Consider the following 15,954-nt stretch of genomic DNA (forward strand, 5'->3'; position numbering starts at 1 on the left):
TGATCGATGATTTCACTGGTCGTTCTTGAAGTTTCTACACAAGTTTCCGGTCAACATCTACGTAGTTTTATTGTAAACCTTAGAAACCAAGAAAAAAAAAAACAGAACCCATATATTTTGGACTGAAATTCATGAATTACATACTAGGTTTTTATTTTTATTTTTCAATATATAAAGTAGATTCTGTGCATGAAAATTTCAACTATAATCTTCAGCAATATGTTCTGGTCTACCAAGAAAAATACATTTTTTTTTAAATCATATTCATCCCTTGCAAAGCATATGGCTACTTGGATGTAAGAGGCTACTATTTGGGACCATGTCTATGAAAGGTGTACAAGATATTGGGTTATGTTACATTTAAACTTCTGCATGTCAGTGCAGTCAGGGAAGCAGGCAGCAGGAAGGGAATTCCAAAGTCTAGCTGTTCGAGGGAAGAAACTATTAGAATAGAAAGCTTTCTGGCATTTAGGGAAAACAACAGTGAAAAGGGCGAGGTTTTATTGCTAAGCAGGTTTTTCGGGGATAGGTACGTCGAGGGGTTACAAGTGAAACAAGTTCATCAGAACACATTCCATTAAAATGTTTGTAAAACAGGCACAGTGATGCAACATTGCGGCAATGAGACAGGGACTGGAGCTTAGTTGATAAAGTGGGACCGATTAGATTGGCAACTCTTTTTTGGACTTTATCTAAGAGGGAGAGATGAGTGGCAGATGCACCAGCCCAGATGTGGCAACAATACTCCCTGCATGAGCGAATGGTGGCCTTGTAAAAGTACAGGATACTCTCAGACGTGAGTAGTCTTCTAGCTTGATATAGGGAACCCACTTTCTTTGCAGCAGCCTTTGCAATGTCCTCTATGTATTTGTTTCAGTTCATAATGCCTGCAAATGTTAGGCCGAGGAGTTTGAAGGTAGAATTCTCAGGTTGGGTGCTATTTGTTTTGGATATAGGGGGTTGGAGAGACGTCTTATAATTGTTAAAGGAGAGCAGATTAGTTTTACTAGCATTAAATGTTACCATCCATTTGCGTCCCCATTCCACTATAGTCTGGTGGTCATTTTCTAAAAATTCTGCCATTGTCTTAGATTTATGTACATCTGTTCTTCCCGCATGCATATTATAGATCGCAGTATTTTATGCGGCATGCGGCAGCCATCGTTGCAAATAAATCATACAGTCGTGCAATCAAATTTAGCTTAGAGTTTCGGTGTCAATTTACTCAATCAAAAAGCTTTTAACTGGGGAAAAAAGTTTAGAATGTATTATACTCTGTAAAATCGTGATTCTCAAATGTTCTAATACGAAAATATAATATTCAAAACAAATTACCTAAAATGATCAAATAGTTTTAGTTTTACTAATAACATCAAGTAAGAGAGAAACGCCTCGCCTCGCGATCATGAACAAACAAAAGGAGATAACCCAGCAACAATTCAAATTGTAGAAAGCATTGTAGTACCTACTATTTTCCATTAATCAGTTGCAATCCGTTAAATATGTTTTTCTTCAAAGAAGTATAAAAACTTGATTAATTTACTTGATTTTTGGAATATGATCTTTTATCCTCATCATAAAGAATTCATAAGGGGAATTCTTGACCAGCACTAAAACGTTGTGGTTATATAGAAAGAGGATTGTATAGAACTTATTAGTACCTTCGTGAAAGGACATTAATTCTGGTAATTAATAAATGCTAGGACAGAAAGGAATATCAATGAAGTACGGAACTTAGTCGGAAGAAGTTCACAAAAATCGCTTTGATGATGTAGTCAAGACCTGGGAAGCCTCAAGAGTCTGTGAGGGATGTTCGAAAAACGCATCTTCATTTGTATCCTTACCCGATTTAAATAAAGCAAAAATACATAGAGACAGACATAGTACATTACGTGTATATGTGTGAATAGCTTTGTGACGTAATCGAAAATAATTTAGACTTTTTGGATCGTGTTTGTTTCTCGGCTGTCAGGGCACACGTCTATAGCAAAATTAATATTTACTAGGCTGCAATACCTGCATGGAAAGATTTAAAGCGACCGTTACACTCAGTAAACTGCGCTGCATGGGTAGCCATTATCAATACATAGTATCATCAGTAAGTATACGTTTGGAGACGACGTTTTATTTTGTTTTGTTTTGTTTTTTTACATAGGAATCACCACTTATCAAGGCTCGGTGGATAAGTGGTTCATGGGTATATATTAATTTATGTTATTATAGCGTAGTAAACGTTCGTAGTGGGAATTTTGTGAATTTGATTAGTTAGGGGAACAGTTCATCAAGAACTTGTTTACATTGGACTTGAAGACAAGCAGATTGTAGTAAGTTAGAAAGCAGGCAATCGGAAGGAAGTTCCACAGGCGTGTAATTCTAAGAAAGAAGCTTTATTCATGAAATCTACATGTAGGTTAAGGCACAGATAAAGAGTGTGGGAAATTATTGATAGTGGTTTTGTCTAGACGAGTGTTTTTCGTGGAAGTTTACGAAGGAAGGAGCAATAGATTGAAGCTCAGGGGGGGGGGCCAGAGAATGGAGCTCAGACGAGCAGTTGCTATGAAAATTACGATAAAACAGAGACAAGCTCGCAACGTCTCTTCTGTGGGAAAGAGGTTGCAGGGAAGAGGAAAGCGCATCCCCTACTAAGCTACGAAGTCTATTTTGAACTCTGTCAAGGCAGGATAAGCTGCTTCTAGCAGCTCCTGCCAAGATGTGGCAACAGTACTCCATCGTTGGCCGTACCTGGCTATTATATAAATAGAGAATTGCATCAGGAGTAAGATATCTACTGGAGCAGTGGCTCAAACGGTGAATAAGGAACATTCTGTCGGAGTGCTGAGGAAGTACAAGGCATCACTTAATTTTGCTTTCCCTTATTTACATGATGATATTATAAAGGTATTATTTAACTTTAATTATCATCCATCTTTTCTTATAATTGCTGGGGAATTCTGAGCATCACTTGGACGTCGTAGAGGGACTGTTCGAGATAACCGGTGATTTCAGCAAAATCGGATGATCCCCCATACAAATCAAATAGCACTCTTTACCAGTTGTGAGAGCGGTTTTAGAAAAGAGTGATCTGTAGGAAGTGTTGCGTCGGGTAACCATCTTATTCATGGACTTTAATCCCTCTGATTTTTATCTGTAGTGATAGGTGAAGGACCACTTGGATGAGAACAACCCTCGAATAATATGTTAGCTCAAGGTTGATATTGCAATAAAAGTCAGGGAAGTGATCGCCAATTTTGCGCAACTGTTTCTAGTCTCTCTCTAATGCCGAAGTGGTAATTTGGAGCGTATTCTGGGGAGACCATACGTTTTTGTGAAAATTATTCTTGATTACTGAAACTTTTGGGACAGGATAATTAGGGCGATGACAAGAGCATATTCTTTTCCTTGTTTTGACTCTCAGGTATATATAGGCACTGATATCTAATATGTGTTTATGTAGAGTGATGTGGTGCTTGGCTGATTAATTGTCTAACTATGTCAGATATACAGATATATACTCGAGAGTCAAAACGATAAAAAGTATATGCTGTTGTCATAGTCCTAATAATCATACAATGACAATAGTTCGAATGTATAAAATTAAAATTGTTTGTTCTAATTTGTAGATATAATAAAACAGTTTATTCGATCGGTTTTTTTCTGGGTTATCCTGTGTTTGTATTGTAAAGTTAACGAACTTATTAATAAGCAGCAACTTTTAATAAATGAGCCAGTTTCATGGGCAATTAAGCTATACCCACGTGTATTTATATAATTAAACTAATGTGTGCGGCTTGATTAAGTTAGCCTTTTCAGAGTTCAATATTTAAGATCTTAATAAGTTATGATATTAAAAAGAAACGCTGGTAAAAATAGTATTTTTTAATAATTGCCTATGATGCAAGAAAAACAAGTCATATGGCATTTTGCGAAATGCAAGATGCCGTTGCGAATATACAAGAAAAGAATGTATTTTTTTTGTTGCTCTAGTGAAACAGAGCTTACTGTAAGTATCTTATAAGGAGAAATAAGTGATAGGAGCTCAGTCAAGAGTTTTTGCCATGTAAATAAAGAAAGACTAGAAATACGATTAATATCACCTTTTATGTAAGACACAGCAGAGATAATCCCTCACTAGATTTCGAATCGATTTAAGGCAAGGAAAAGTACTGTGGCCGACTCCCTCCCCCCACCAGATGTTACAGCAGTAATTAGTTTTGGAATGGTTATATATAAGATGCACTGCGGTGTTTCTTTTAGTTAACAATGTTTGCGTTGTGGCGGACTATCTGTATTATCTTCCAATGAACGTATACATACACAATAAATACCGGAAGACAAAGCCCTATAGCGGACGTCTATATGCGGTGAACCCACGTTTTTTGTCTAGCCGATGGACAATGCATACATTTGTAGCTTTCTGTAATACATTTCTGTTACTCTATTCCTGTGTTCTGTTTCATTGTCACCCTTTAAACTGGCTTATAACGCTGACGAGGACGATTCGATATACGTAATCACGAAAATTCGTAATAACACTGAACTAAACTACAATGTCAGAGTGTTTTACTCGTTCCAAGTATTATATCGACGGGCAAAATAATAGCGTGGTTGAACACCAAGAAAATTTAAAATATACACACACACACACACACACACACACAAAGTGTTAAAACACTGAAGTAATATAAAATAACGGAACAACATCTTCGTGCAAGTTTGTCACTAAAAAAAGGAACAGATTAGAAAGATTAGGCTGTAAATTTTCTTCTTTTTTTTTGTCTTTTCTGTTTGTCTACCGTTTCATTGTCAGCAAAATAGACGGAGTTTTGTTTCTTTCTCTTCTCTGTTATATAGTCATAACATTTTCATACTCCGTTGACATGCTGAGAGGTACAGCACTTATACGCTTTAACAAAATACATCCTAATATTTTTTTACATAGGCATCACCACATTATCAAGGCCCAGAGGCCACTCAAGGATAAGGGTTAAAGAGTGTACAGTAGAAATTGGTCAATATAGTAATCATTAGTAATGAAAATTTGGTAAATTTGATAACTTATATGGAACGGCTGATCAAGAACTTATTTACTTTAGACTTGAACACAACCATATTGTAGTCAGCCGAAAAGCAGGAAAACGGAAGACAAATTCCACAGGCGTGCAGTTCTAAGAAATAAGCTTTGTTCATGGAATCTACGTTTAGGTTTAGGCACAGATAAAGAGTGGGGGAAATTATTGATAGTGTTTACAGCTAGACGAGTGTTTCTTGTGAAAGTTTGGCGAGGGGGGGCCATAGATTGAAGCTCAGTTGAACACTTTCCATGAAAATAACGATACATCAGAGACAAACTCGCAACATCTCTTCTGTGAGATAGAGGTTGATAGGAGGAGAAAAGGACATCTCCTACGAGGCTACGAAGTCTATTTTGAACTCTATCAAGGCAGGACAAGTCCTTTCTAGCAGCTCCTGCCCAGATGTGGCAACAGTATTCCATCCTTGGACGTACCTGGCTCTTATATAGATAGAGAATAGCATCAGCAGTGAGATATCTACCGGATCGATAGAAAGATCCCACCATTTTCCAGCGGCCTTGGCAACAGATTTGATATACGTGTTCCATTTAAGATCAGGAGTAATGGTCAAGCCCAGAAGCTTGTCAAAACTTGAGGCCTCCTGAAGACGAGAGCCATTCATTTCAATTGATGACAAATAGGGATTAGAATGTTGGTGATGTAAAGAGAGAAGCTTGGTTTTAGATGCATTAAAAGTAACCAGCCACTCCTTTCCCCATTGTACTACGTGCTCAAGATCAGAGGAGAGAGAATTGGAGAGAACTTGGTCGTTTACTGTCTTAGATGTGCTACCATAAATGGTAGTGTCGTCAGCATAAATGTCTACAAATGATGTAAGGATATGATTTGGAAGATCATTAATGTAGATCAGGAAAAGAGTTGGGCCCAGGATGGATCCCTGAGGGACACCGGCATTAATACTGTGAGCTTCTGATTTTTGCCCCTCAACTACTACTCTTATGAACCTATCAGAAAGAAATGATTTAATAATTGAGAAGACTTTTCCAGCTATACCATAGCTAGCGATCTTATGAAGTAAACCTTTATGCCATACCCTATCAAAGGCTTTAGATATGTCAAGAGCAATTGCCCTAGAAAGATTGCCACCGTCGAGAGATTTGCTAATCCTATGCGATATAACTGTAAGGACATCTGGTGTAGATCTAGCAGAACGGAAACCATATTGAGTGTCACTAAGAAGGTTATTTTTGTTGAGATGGTTGATTACTTCTGTATTTAACACAGATTCTAGCAACTTACTCATGACGCACAGGAGACTTATTGGCCTGTACTGAGAGGGGGATGAGCGATCACCTGAATGCTTAAATACAGGGCATAATGATGAGATTTTCCAGGGAGATGGGAAACTATTCTCCTTAAGACAACGTTTAAACAGTTTTGTAAGTATAGGCGCTAGTTCAGGTTGAAGTTTTTTGAGTACTATAATTGGAATACCATCAGGGCCAGTTGCTTTACTCGAATCAAGGTTTTTGATTAGCTTCGCAACATCACGTACAGATATACGTATATCACATAGCGTGTTTTCTGATACAGGAGGAAATATTGGGGGTTGGCGGTCTTGGTCGCAAAGGGTAGAATTAGCTGCAAAGTTCTTGACAAAGAGTTTGGCTTTGTCTGATGCTGACGAGATTACCTCAGGTCCATTGATAATAGTTGGGATGGAGCACACGCTTCTGTTCAGGATTCTGTTTGCTATTTGCCAAAACTGGTGGGAACCAAGCCGCTGCTCAGCGACATTGGACTTAACAGATTGAGCATACAACTCTCTTGCGTTCCTTATTACTTTCTTACAATGGTTGCTGGCAGTCCTGAAAACGGCTTTAGTTTCCATACATCTATTACGTTTGAAGCAGTGGAAAAAGTGATTTCTGTGCGCAATGGCGGCAGCACATTCTGGAGAGAACCATGGCTGGCTGTTAGGTTTATGCTGAAACTTTTTAGAGGGTATGAACTGGTCAATATCTACAATTAACCATTCAGTCAGGTCTAATACTATAGAGGACACATCCTTTTTAAACATGGAATGCAGAGGTAGATCAGATATAAATGTACGGAAGCTATCCCAGTCAGCCTTAGTGTATCGATATACTGTACGATGGAGAGGTACGTCTGGGGACTTATTACATTTCATTTTTATCTTAATTGATACAACAGAGTGGTCGGAAGATCCAAGAGGCGACAGAACAGAAACTGAACATAGTTCAGAGCAAGTTGTGAGAAAAAGGTCTAGTAGGCTCGCATACTGGCCGTCATTATCGGGCACACGGGTAGGTTCCTGAACAATCTGAGTGAGGTCATAGGCAATGGAGAAATCATGACAGAACCTCCCCTCATCATCGGTCTTGTTTGAGTGGGTCAACCATTCGACGTTGTGAACATTGAAGTCTCCACATACGTGAATGTTAGCTGAAGGATAAGTAGAAAGGACTTGGTCAATTTTCTCAGATATGCTTTGAAAGATAGTAACTCCGCTTTTGTGAGGGCGATAGAGAGTAAATATAAATGCAGTAGTGTGAGCTAAAGCAACCCGGAAGCACATATAGGGTAAGTTAGGATCATCCTTGGAGATGTCCCTCCCACATGGAAAGCTATCTTTAATATAGGCACATATTCCATGCCCATGGCGATCTTGGGGGTCAGATTTAGAAGTTAAGTTAGAGTATCCTGAAATTGCAAACTCATCTAGGGAAATAGCCTGTCCAATGCCAGTTTCACTTAAAAATAAAAGGTCTGGCTTAGTCTCCTGTAATTGGGTTTCAACCTCTGGAAGGTTAGAACGAAGACCCCTGAAGTTCGAGAAGGAGACATGGTAGTAGGGGTCTACGTTGGAAGTTGGATTAACCGGGTTTAATCGTGTATTTTTCCTTGAAACTTGTCATGATGAAATTTTGGAATTTGTGGACTAGGTCGTCAGATTTACTTAGCGCAGGACAGAGAGGGGAAACTAAGAGAGAAAAAGAAACGAAGATTTTTTTTTGTAGCACATGATAAGGTAAAGCCGTAACAATTACCAACTAGTATGGCATCGAGAGGCCCCACATATGGAGTACTCTTGTCACATCTGAGAATGGGCTGCTCAGAGCATCCTTTCCTGCCTTGACACGGCTCAAAACCTGCTTCTAACTCTGTTGTCGGACGTTCTCTTCTATTCGCTTCCTGTTTCTCACCGAAGAGACGTTGCGAGTCTATCTCTGCTCTCTTTTTATTTTCATGGCAAGTGTTCGGTTGAGCTTCAATCTCGCCTAGTTTCACTTTCAACATTGCCCCTAGTCTCTATCGGTGCATAAAACTAAACGAGCATTCCCTGAGCAAGGTTTCATTTCTAGAGTTGTCGAAATGTGAAACGTCATACCACAGGGCTACTTCCTAGTTGACTATAACATAGTTGTTTTCAAGTCTAACGTAAATAAATTATTTTCGAGCCGCACTTGTAAATAACCAATGTCTACCTAATCTTCACGGTTACACAATTATCAGGATGACAGGTCATTATCCTTTTCGTCTTGAGTAGCATCTGATCCTTCAAAAGAGGTGACTCGCATCTAAAAATTATACATTGTAGCTAAATGGTAATTTTACGATTGTACGGACATGCAAACAGTTCGTGTGATCAGGTAATGTCTATAAGGAATGGTGGAAGGTTGCAGAAAATTGTACAAAACAACGGAAACATGGTAGTTTGATATCTTTACATGGCCTTTCAGAACCATTCATAAATCAAATAAACTACTGAGATCGATGACGTATTTGAGAGATGATATTAGGGTCGCTCTAAACGTAAAGTATCGTACTTTTTAACAAAAGGTTGAAGAGATTCAAAGACAGGAATGGTACTATCAAAACGAGTTACCTTTTTTGTGTTCCAGCATTTATGTTTCTGCACAAGCAGCACCATACTCAATGCATTTTGAAAGGTGATTGGGCATGAGTATCCACGACGCGATTATTCCAAAATTATAGTATCTTATTTTTTTTTCTCTTACTAAAAATGTTAAAGCGCTACTAAGACGAGAGTGGTAAAATTAAAACGAGCGACCTTTTCTACTTATGATTTTTTTACACAATCACTACAATTCTCAATGCGTTTTTGCTAGGATTCCAATGGTGCCTCTCTGCTTTTTACGCTCGTCCGTAGCAGGGCTTGCTTTCTTACAAAATCACATCGTCAATATCGAATAGAGAATATTGGAAGTCATGTCCGCGCTATTACAAAAGCATATTATTTTCATTGTTTGGACTCTCGATTATAAATCCGACACAGTTAGACACAGTTAATCAATCGAGAACCACATCACTCTATATATAAGATATAAACTGATATATACTGGAGAGTCAAAATAATGAAAGGAATATTCTCTTTTCATAGCCCTGGTAATATATTCATAAGTTCTTTTATCAAAACAATGTAGTACGCGATCTAATCTGATCCATTACGGTGAAATATTTAGCTGTTTCTTTTTGTAGCGGGCTTAATATATCGTTTTCTGTAAGATAATCAGATACGAAAAAAAGAGTAACTAATCTTATAGCTTTCGAACTATCATCCCAAATCATACACCTGTCCCATCGCTTAAATGGTAAATACCAATGCTTGTGTTACAAGTATTAGACGGAAATGTTTTATAACGAAGCCATGTGACTTTCGGTGTATATTACCCTGATAAACCCTGTTAAGTAAATATAAAGTTCCTTAGATTTCCGAAACTGTTCTACTCTAATAGCGATTTCACTCAGACTGTTTAACTTTAAAATTGCCTCGCTGTTTACAACTTACTTGATTTTACTGACAGGCAGAAATGTAAATGGACATCTTGTTTATATAGTCTTCGCAAATCACAAATATCAGTCACTTTTATGTCCAAGTGCTAATATGACACCCTTAATATTTATTGTTTTAAGCTTAAATAAACTTATAAAGTTAGATCCATGTCCAAGTAACCAATATCTAAAATTTAAATTGTTTAGACCCAAAATTAGCGGAGGAGTTTGGTAGAGTTCCCAAAGCTCAACTCGTTGAACATTCATCTCTTAATGGTCAAATTTCTGATCGAAAATCTTTTAAAAAAAGATTTTCCCAAATCTCAATACCCCTTCTATCAATTCTCGAGTTTGTCGAAAATTGACAATTATTTGCAACAGAAGTGTACATAGACAGACGGACACACACACAGACATTTTCACTTTTATAGATATATAGATTTCTCAAAGAATGTCTGTTATCTTGCATATGAATATAAATATTCATAATAAAAAAGTAGTTAATTTCGATAATTTGATAGTTCAATATAGAATTTATAAATACAGACAGAATTATATAGGTTGCGTGTTATCTATAATGCTAAGCAGTAAAAGAGAAAAATGATCAAGTTTCAGTATATAACATACTGTCCGTGTTTCTCTTGTTTGATCGGAGTTTTGTTATTTGTTGGTTTCTTTTTGTTTGTTTCTTTGTTTATATATATTCTTATCTCTAAAAACTTCCAACTGATATAATAACAAAAACGTACGCAAACAAAACTACATATATATATATATATATATATATATATATATATATATATATATATATATATATAAGTAGATTGTAGTTTGCTTGAAGCATTGTTGAAGAAAATTATAAGGTAAAATTAAAAGCCAAGAACAATGCGAGATTTTTTTTATATAGAGCAAAATTAAATGAAAACAAAAGAAATAAATTTCTTTTTTTGTTGTTTGTTTTTTCTTTTTCACACAAATTTTAGCTCTAAACAACAGTAAATTTTTTTCCTGTTGTTTTCAATGGTGTTATAAATCTCAATATATTTCAGACCTATTAGTCCTTTTTCAAGAGAATACAGCGGAAGAGTGTTCAAAATTGGAAAAGCAGTTACAGAGTTTGCCACGTGATACCACGAAATATTTGTATCACGTGGCAAACTCTGTAACTGCTTTTTACAAGACAAGTAGAAAAAAATAGAATTATTCTCCTGAACATGTAACGGAATTAGTTAATCTTTGAGCATTTAGATTTAAAACCTAAACAAAGCAGCCACTTTATAATTTACAGACGAGAAAGAGGATTTATTTTTCCACTGATGATGGATTATTACCCGAAATGACCTTTGGAATAAATACCATCCACAGTTGAAAAGAAAATTGAGGTAGATAAATGAATAAATATGTATAAAAAATAATATTATATTAATAAGAAAATATTGAATTGTTTATCATTCATTTATTTTTTTATTTATCTGCTTATAACGAGTGTGCATTCTTGTATTGTAAGCCTTCAAAAACACCTACAACGTACTCGCGACAGGTATTGTACATCAATGTATATACTTTTGGGGGCGTGCCAAAGAAACACTCAACATATCTTAATCAGTTTACGTGATTTTTGGAATATGACTAGTAAGCAGTCAGTATTACTTGACCAATTTATCTGTTTTTAAGAATGTGACATATAATGAACGAGCATAACTTTGATCAATGTACGTGATTTTGGGAATGTAACAATAAACCACACAGTATTACTTTATTGGTTTAAGTGATTTTCGGAGTATGACAAATAACCACTCATCATGATTTGATCCATTGACCTGATTTTTTTCCATGTTATTTTTGGAATATGACATCCGTGTTCAGTGTTGTGGTGGGATCTTTCTATTGATCCGGTAGATATCTCACTGCTGATGCAATTTTCTATCTATATAAAAGCCAGGTACGTCCAAGGATGGAATACTGTTGCCACATCTGGACAGGAGCTGCTAGAAAGGACTTGTCCTGCCTTGATAGAGTTACAAAATAGTCTTCGTAGCCTCGTAGGAGATGTCCTTTTCTCTTCCTTGCAACCTCTATCTCACAGAAGAGATGTTGCGAGTTTGTCTCTTATGTATCGTTATTTTCATGGAAAGTGGTCGACTGAGCTTCAGTCTATGGTCCCCCCTCGCCAAAATTTCACAAGAAACACTCGTCTAGCTGTAAACACTATCAATAATTCCCTCACTCTTTATCTGTTCCAAAACCTAAACGTAGATTCCATGAACAAAGCTTCTTTCTTAGAACTGCACGCCTGTAGAATTGCCATCCGTTTTCCTGCTTTCCGGCTGACTACAATATGGTTGTGTTCAAGTCTAAAGTAAATAAGTTCTTGATGAGCCGTTCCATATAAGTTATCAAATTTACCAAATTTTCATTACTAATGATTACTATATTGTCCAATTTCTACTGTACACTCTTTAACTCTTATCCTTGAGTGGCCTCTTGGCCATGATAATGTGGTGATGCCTATGTAAAAAAAAAAAATTAAATAAAATAATAAGAAGGGCCATGACAATAGCATATTATTTTCCTTCTTCATATTCTCAGGTATATATCCATTGATATCATGTTTTTTTTGTGTGGAGTAATGTGCTCCCCGGTTGATAAATTGTGTTTTACGCTGTCGGATATATACTCGAGTGTAAAAAATGAAAAGAATATGCTGTTGTCACAGCCCTAAGAATTAATGAGTTTTGTTACACAAGAAAATGTTCAGTGTAGGTTAATGAAACATTTTTAGATTGTACGTACACGCAAACATTTCGCGTGATCAAGTGATATCTAGAGGGAATGGAGGAAGGTTGCAGAAAATTTTACAAACAAATGTAAAGATGGTAGATTGATATGTTTACATTGACTTTCAGAACCATTAAGAAACTAAACAAACTTGTAAGATAGATGACATCTTTGAGAGATGATACAATGCTCGTTCTAATCGTAATGTCACGTATTCCTTGATTCAGAAAGTTGAAGAGATACAAACACGAGAGTGGTACCATTCAAACGAGCGACCTTTTTGTGCTCCATGATTTTTTTTTATTTATTTTTTTTGCATAATCACCACTGTTCTCAATGTATTTTTGCTAGCGATGAACACTGGCAGTGCATGGGCATCCGGAGCGTCGTTCCAAAACTGGAACCCCTGAACTTCTCCATGTCAGTACAGTTTAGGAAGCAGCAGGGAATTCCAAAGTCTAGTTGTCCTGGGGAAGAAACTACTGAAGTAGAAGGCTCTGTTACATCTAGGGATCTCTACTGTGAAGTGGTTGGATTTAGCTGCTTGTCGGGTTTGTCGGGGGAATTTACGTCGAGGGGGCACAAATGCTTGCAGTTCGTCAGAGCAGTCACTGTTAAAGAAACCATTTATGTTTGCATCTGTTTGTCTCGTGTTGTCATTCCTCACGGTAAATGTGTTTTTATCATCATCTTGCAACGAACTTTGTACAACCCTTACAAGTAATGCGTCCCCATCCTCCATCATAAATGAAGTATCTCCTCCCCTCTATATGTGTTAACAGGAATCATCCCAGTCAGATATAAATGTTTCCCTCAGTATCATCATCATCTGATCAGACTCCTCCTTAATGTGACTCCGATATGAACCCGTCAACTCTGTCAATATGACCCCCACAATGCAACATATCGAACTCGGAAATTTTTTTGTCGAACTCGAGAATTTTTCTTTCGATCTCGGAATTATACATGTAATTTATAATGAAATATTTTATTTGTACACCCGTAAAGTCATTTTAAACTTCAAATCCCCGGGTAAAACAGGCTCCTTCTCGAGTTCGACAAGATATGCATAAATAAAATCGGACGTTACGGTGACGCAAACGTTGTGAAAATAACGGTCCAACTGAGAACACTAGTCTGAAGGATATAATCTGAATAATTAACCCTACTCTCAAAAATTCAGACACGTTGGATCATTATATCAAATTAGAAAACTATGAACTCTTTATGACCTGAATTTTTATGTAGATAAATAAAAAAATTCATTTTTTAAAATTTTAGTGTGTTTAATAAGTACCTATTTACTATGCCTCCCCACGGGACAGAGTTAGACACCAGGGTCATTTTTTAACGTGGAGAAAAGCTACAAAAATAAAAATTGTCTCAGTCGTGAAGGATTTCTCCTGTTGTATTATGGTGTGGCTCCCAGGTTGGTAACCAAGTTCTTTTTGTGTAAGAGTTCTTTTTGTTTAGTTTTGTTTTTGTTAAAAAGTTCTTACTTATCACTCTTGCGGAGTGAACTGGTCATCAAGGCACCAATTAATACTATGTTGTATTATGGTGTGGCTCCCAGGTTGGGAAATCGTAATAGTGCGTAGGACTCCCTGACAATGGTACATAGCAGTTTTAGTTACGTCGATCGTCCGTAGGTTCACTTGTTTACTAGGCGGTTGTGATGACAACGAGTTAAGACTAGTGAGTTATCTCACCTTAGACTGGCACTTTTTCTTTATCTTGCCTCTCGTCAATTGTCAAAAATGTCATAACAACGTTGAACCTGAAAACAAAACGGTTGACGACTTAGAACGATCAGCTGTAACTTAAAAACATGCATTAAAAGACGTAAGTCACAATTGTGTTTGTTTTTGTATAAAATTATATTTTACAATATAGTTACAATTTAAAACAGATCGTCTTTTTTCTTTTGGTGGTTCTGAAGTTCACAGTTAGCAGTTTTTCTCACAGTGCTCTGAGGAGGGAAAAATGACGCTTCGACAATACGGTCTTCAGCAACACATGCTTTTCCGTGTTCTTCTCTCTCTCTGCTCTATCTATCTGCTCTGCTCTGCTGATTCACCGTTTTTATTGGCATTTTGTCGCTTTGTTTTTCTATCCACGCGTCCTGTCAATCGGTTGATACATGTGTTCTTAAGTCACGTTTTGACCTCAGAAGAACATTCGATTTTGTCTAACGGAGCGACACGTGAATTTCCCACTCATGCCAATATCTGTAATTCCAGAGCTTACGAGGAATGTCACGTTTATTTGTTTTGTAAACAAAAAGATCGTCGTCCGATTTCTCTGTTTATGACGTAAGCCCTTCCTCTTTTCAACAGGTAGACAATCGATTATTCGATGCCCACTCTTTTAAATCTTTTATTAAAGTTTTTTTCTTTTCAGTTATGTATGATGGTTCCAGCCATTCATTACATAACACTCCTCCACCGAAAGAGAACAAGAAATAGAAGTGCAGCATCTGAAGAACAGATACTACACTTTGATCTTGTCCCAAAGGCCAAGAAAATGAAACTATGATTGTCTCCAAACTGGAAAAAAATGTTCAAAAGTTCAACTAAATTTTTGCATTTCATAAACTTACCTTGAATATCATGTATAGTGTTTGTGAAAAAAATGTTTCTTACTACAAACAAAATTCTCCACTCTCTTAGACAAACGACAGACAGATGAATGTAAGCAACGGACAGATGCAATCTAGAGGTATCTGGCATCTACCCAGATATTGAACTAATACGCACATCGCGTGTGTGCATCCATTTCCACTTTATTTATACTGTTATATTCATTTATTTACGACTGAACGAATTAGTTCAAACAGGTCAGATAGGGTAAATACAGAAACCCTATTCCATTTGACCGCGCCAACTTTTAATAGGCTTTCCTTTTTTATACTCTCACAGAACAAAGATATATACGAAATGATATTCTTTGATGTAATAATCGAATTTCTTTTTTCTCTGTTTGTATGAGATAATTAATCCGGTATGTTTTTGTCGTTTCAGACATATTAAAAGAAAAGGGGAAATATATAATAAATACCTCGGGTGGACATTCCTATTTGGTAAGTAAATTTCGCCTTTTCCACAATTCAATATCGTATATATGGATATTTCTTTTTTTTTTCCTCTCCCAAACTAGAGATATAAGTATGGGAAAAGTATGCTACTGTTTTACATAAATATATAATACAATAATTCAAAGCAACGACTCACAATTAATAACATCTCAAGTTGTAATATCTTAAAATGCTTAGCGAAGTTCAACTTCGTTTCGTGACGTGGATACTCGTGTGATTTATTTGGGGCAC

This window comes from Euprymna scolopes, chromosome 27 (genome assembly GCF_053919585.1).
Source record: "Euprymna scolopes isolate OS-2025 chromosome 27, ASM5391958v1, whole genome shotgun sequence".
NCBI lineage: Eukaryota > Metazoa > Mollusca > Cephalopoda > Sepiida > Sepiolidae > Euprymna > Euprymna scolopes.